The following is a 6,016-nucleotide window of genomic DNA, read 5'->3' as shown; positions in this document are numbered from 1 at the left end:
TCATAGTCAGAGACTGAAATGACAAGATAGAAATCCTCTATCAACTAACAAGTTTGTTAGGATGTTCCTGTAACAAACTGCTGCTTTGTAGTTTATGTGTCTATGCACCGAAGAGGGCCCTGGGGCCAGAGCCTGTGTTGTAAGTAACGGTTAACCAGAGAGAGACTCAAAACAACCACAAAGATGCAAAACAATGACAAAGATGAAAAATGACCACAAAGAGACACAAAATAACCACAAGGAAATACAAAACATCCAAGAAGAGACGCAAAATGTCTACAAACATGTCTCTTTGAATCTGTCTCTCTTGCTCTTTCGTAGGAGGGGTGAGGAGACTTTTATGTGTCTGTGCCCAGGGGTCCGTTGTCATAATCAGTCCATGTTTTGACCTGGAAGCTGTTTCCTTGTGATTCCAGAAACTATGTAAATGATGATCACGACTGCCTAACACAGATGTTGTTGCCTTACCTTCTGCAGAAGTACTAATACCTGATTCTGCTGCACAATTTACAACAAGCCATTTAAAAAACCCTTTTCATTCATCAGGTTGACTGACGTTGTCCTCATCCTGATCACAACCAAATCTGCCTCCAGTATAGTACAACAATGACAGTGACAAACAGAAACAACACCGCCAACCTCCAGCAACAATGGGCTGTCACGCTCATCTTTTATTCACAAGCTGAGGGCACAAGGCCCCGCAAGCAGCCTGGTCCACCACCGCGGAGAGAGGGCAGAAGAGAGAGGCTGACAGCTGACAGAAACGAGGACACGTCAGAAACAAAACGAGGGTGGTTGTTTTTGTTTTTTTCTTCCATTGTTTAGGAGTGGACGGCGCGGGGGATGAACCTGTAGTTTGGGATGAGCTGTTTGTACTTGAGAATGCTGCAAAAAGGTTTATGGAACTGTCTCATGAAGAAGAAAAAAAAGAGGAGGGGGGGGGGAGATAAGGAAGGAAATAACAGGAAGATTGCACGGCACACAGAGATGGAGTGAAGGAGTCAGGGTGAGGAAAAAGTGCATACGCTTTCCTGTTTACATGAAGGGGCCGAGTGTGCTGAGGTTAGCGTGTGAGAGACGTGACAGCCATGTTTGTTCAACATGTACAATCTGCTTTCCTTATTAGGTCGGCCGTGTGTCGCAGTGTGTAGCCCCTGTGAGTCTTCCAGCGGTCATAGTTTCCAGTTTGCTGTATCGGCGGCCTCTCTCCATTCTCTTATTTCCTCCCAGCGTCACGGACAGCTGCCCGGAGGCTGCGTGCTGCGTTGCCACGGCGACGGGGATGCTGATTGTCCTCCATGCCTTCCACATCTGTTTGACACTGTACATGACCAAACACATCTCTCACGTCAGGGCGTAATACTGACCAGGCCGGGGTTACCGGCAGGCCAGAGCAGCATAATATTAAATTTAGGGTCTGAAATTTGATATTATTGCACCATGAATTATATCTTATCCAGTTACCTCAGTACGAGTGAACATTAAACTAAGCGTAGGGAGCCGGGTTTGTCTTACACCTTGATCAATAGGGCCAACTCATAGTAGATTAGCAACATATGTGACCATAGCCTTGATGGTTCTCAAGGATCCACGGTTAACTTTAAGCTTTGAACTGGTAATTTTACAGCCCAGTCACACCAGAATTTAAACTGGCAAAACCTTCCTCTAAGATAATTTAATTTCAATGCAATAGACACATTCAGTGGATTTCCTTATTTGCACATGGATGTTCCTGGACAGCTGCGTTACTGTAGCGTCACCTGTTAAACCCAGCTGACTGTGCGAGTGAACACGTCATAAATTAAACAGGTGACTGGTTTTGTCAAAGAGAAAGTAAAACTGCTCAGATACAGTGAGTCAATGACGGGAAATATCAATGTTTGTTCACTTATTGAAACCTGTGGTATGCGTATCCTGAATCCTTCACATCTATTCTTTTTATGTGACCGTTGATATACAAATTCTGGCTGCTGACCAATAGTGAGCCATCTCAACAATGCTGGAAATGGAGGTGTATCTGTGTTTTACCATCCAGTTTAAAGCAGGTTTTAGGTTCTGTATTAATACTGTGAAAGTATCACACTCTCAGTCCACAGAGGAATGCACACAGCCTGTATTCAGAAACTGAGCCTTTAAAACGAGCTGTCAGGACCTGTGTAACTTTGTGATGTCACAGCAGGACAGTCACTGCTCTCCGCCCCAAGCCCCGCCCACCTGGGCCCACCATCCAACCTTGCAGGATTTGGTTTCACTGAGTGTTTTTACCTGAAATCTGCTATATTTTTTATCAGACCACTAAGAAAACAATCAGCCAATCAGAAGAGAGACTCAGAGCCTCCTCTCTTCTGATTGGTTCACAGACCTGGTGTTGCTAGAGCTCCAGAGAGAAGCCTGAGAGAGGAGATGTAAAACTACATTGAGATGGTTTTTGGTTCTTAAAACAACAAATATATCTTCTTTATTGGATCAACACTTCAAAAACACTGGTATACTGTAAAATGATGGTGACAGACTATTTCAAGGCCAAGGAACTGTTCATGGGAGATCTTAATCTATGCAATAATTTCTCTGAAAAAGGAAGTTTCATGCAAATATTCAAGGTCCGCTTCTCTCCCTTCATTCGATGCCTACTTCACATCTCATATTTATCCTTACATCCTCTTTCCGTAGGTTGTAGGTGTGAGCTCGGGTCTGAACTATTTCATATCACCTCTTTTTTGTTTGACGGAAGTTGGGTCCCACCCACAAGTCATGACAATGATGTCTGAACAAAATTCTGAGAAGTTTATGTGAATCAGCTGTTGCAAAGCTTTGGAAAAAAAAAAATGTGCAAGGTGCTTGTAAAATGCAATACAGCTGTTCCTCAGTGTTTTTCAACCTTTATGCGGAGCGGCTGCTAGCTGTAGCTTCAATATCATAAAGACACAGGAGTCTTCTCATCTCTCCGCAAGAAAACTTACAACAAGAGCTAAAAGTGAAATTCCAACTCTATACATCAGTGGCTCCCAGCTGTTTTGACTTGTGTCCCATTAAAGCGAAGCAAAGTCTACTTGCAAACACTCGTCCCGTCATCACAGGTCGGTACGCGAGCACCGCAACCGAGGAGAGTTTTCCCGCTCAGATTGTTTCATGTGAATAACTTTTAAAGGCCTAAAAACATCAAGCTGTTCAAGTCTAAAGACAAAAAAAAAAAAAGAAGAGAGCAGTCACCGTCCTACAAGACTGTGAAAAAGAAGTGGAAGGACCATAGACTTTAATAAGGTCTTTTGTTTTCAATAATCAGCCTGTCTGATCCTGTTTACATTGACTTTATCTTTCTTGGCTTTATGGCCTAGGGAACTAAGCCCCATGTTTATCCATGGTGTCGTGTGTATCTACAGATGTTTGCTTTTGGTTGCTATAATTTGTGGAATTAATCACCATAATGCTTTGTGCAGATGTTTAAGGTCGGTCGATGTTAATGTATCATGTGAGGGGGTGTAATTATCTATGTAGTGTATTTTTGTCATGTTGTATTATGCTGAAAATTAAATATACGTCAAACTGTGATGATGTCTGAAAATTACAGCAACTGCTCTGGAGCTTTTTCAAACTCTGACTGCTGAGGAAGACTGCAGGGTGTAATAGAAAGCTCCAGAACAGCTGCTAAATGGACCTTGAAGTGAGATTGTTTCATCAACTACTGTTTCCATGGTAAATTTAACTTGCCATCCGTTGTGGGAGGTCCTGTGTTGGGAGCAGCTGCTCAATAATGTGCTGGTGCTATTTCTGTATTCAAGGATTCATAAAGCAGCAATAAAATAACAATGGAAGAACAAAGAGGAAAGGTTATCTTGAAAAAGAGGTTCTCTGTTGCTAAAAACGTGAAACCAGACAAAGGGAGTTTTATTTTAGCACAGGAAGTAGAAAAGGAGGGAAAGGAAAAGTTATGTGGATCCCAAGACAACAACGGAGGAAAAGCAGAAGTGCTTCAGAGAGATTTATCACGGAGGGCGTGAACATTTTCGAGCAGTGTGGTGAAACAACAGAGACTAAGGGCCGAGTCAACAGCTGAATGACAGCCAGATCGCTTCCCACCAGGCGACCTTGATGTGCACCATAAAACAGCAGGATCCAGAGCCTGAGAGCGAGTTGTGTATGAGCAGCAGAATGTGTCAGCGAGGGTGTGTTTTTGTCAGAATTACGTGGGGGTCTTGTGCAACGCGTTCAAGTCTGAATTGTGACTGTATGTGTTTGCATGTGCATAAATCACATATGGAGCTGCTTATTGTCATCTGGCATCAATTTCGCGAGGGCCTTGATGTCCCAATGATTGCCATCATCACTGACTTCCACCCCTCACCGCTCTTAATGCCATTAACGGGAAGAATGCAGCGGTTCTTACTCAATCTGAGTCCACAGAGGAAGCCATACATGTGGAGCACAAGCTGCTGGCCTGCGGTACTTCACATTTGTAAATCCCCTGCACCACCCAAAAACAACAGATGCGCACACATTTTTCCTGCTTAAAGGATGAGGAGATGCCGCCCTCGGTGTGGTCATGCCTCAGAACAGAAGAAACAACATGGCTGTTTGGTTTATTTTGCTTTAGCAGAGACAAAATGCCTCGATACAAACATTAATTGGATGAAATTTTAATTTGTTAAGATGAAGACCTACACTACTATACTTAAGCCTGCACGAATCATTAGTTTTAAATTGATAATAGAAAACCCATCCTGCAGTTCCTCTCAGCTCTACGCGGGATGTTTGGGATAGGAGAGAATAAAATGTAGTTCTGCTCCACAAACCTATTTGTCTCTTTTTACTACAAGTTACTCAAATGAAACAATATGAGAACAAACATAATGCAACCTGTGATGCGAGGCTGGAAGCAGCCGCAGCTTCATTTAAAGGGTCCACTAACCTGAAAGGTTGGTACCCACTGATCTGAATGTAATATATATACCATGTTCTGATGCTCTGAGCCCAGACAACTCTTCCTGTTTTAATAAGTAAAGAAAAAATATCACATGAGAAGCAGCGGCCTCAGATTTAGAGAAGTGGGAGTGTGACTCGATTCCTCGACTGGATGAGAAAGTGGAAGAGCAGCAGCCCCTCGTTAACTCCCCCTACTCATTACCGCTGTGGACGTGCCATTGAGCAAGACAGTTAACCACCACCTCCAGTGTTCAACAGATCAGGCTGTGGTTGTACCGGGGAAAGTTCACTGCTGTGTCTTTTTTCTCCTGGAGGAAGACAGCACAGCCTCTCTTCTGTGTGTCTCGCATCGAACATGTCATCCTGTAAAGCGCCCGGGGACAGGACTCCCACAAAGGGTCACAGGATGAGTCTGAATGTTCACAACTTTAACAACAAAACTACAATTTTCCACACAAAATTACTTTTCGCATCCGAGACTTTCCTCACATCTTAGCTTTAGTGGATACTTTTACGTCTTCAGGCCTCTAAAAACATCCAAAATAAACAATACAAAAAAACTGATTGAACTGGTGGACGCATGCAACCAACCAAATGTGGAGAATAGAGTGTTTAGTCAAACAAAGCAGAACTAAAGGAAATGAGATATAAAACTTTTATACAGAAGTGAAGGTACTTATCTGATCCCATCTATAACTGTTGATCTGAACCTGAACCAAAGAGATCAAGACTACAAAGAGCTGCGCTTGTCTGCTTCTACAGGAGGATCACATGACCGCTCCGCTTTACACGGCTTACACCACCGGGCCCGACTCTCTCGCGTCTGTTGCCACATGCAGCAATAACTAATGTTTCCCATTCCTTCTCTGCTATTCATTCGCCTCTCGTCATCCCTCTGCCTGTCATATTCTCTCATTGTCTTGTCACTTATTTCACTTCTTCATTCATTAAACCTCTAATGCCGCCAGTTTCTCTTTTCACTGTTAACATTTCTAAATCTCACTTCCAGGTACAGCTGCCAAGTCTTCACCACAAACCTCCAGTCTTAACTGCAGAGTATTTAGCTATGCTGTCTTCCTTCTCTGTATATTTTAGT

This window comes from Seriola dumerili, unplaced genomic scaffold, assembly GCF_002260705.1.
Source record: "Seriola dumerili isolate Sdu_G_001 unplaced genomic scaffold, Sdu_1.0 BDQW01000035.1, whole genome shotgun sequence".
NCBI classification, from domain to species: Eukaryota; Metazoa; Chordata; class Actinopteri; order Carangiformes; family Carangidae; genus Seriola; species Seriola dumerili.
This window is presented reverse-complemented; position numbering follows the sequence as displayed.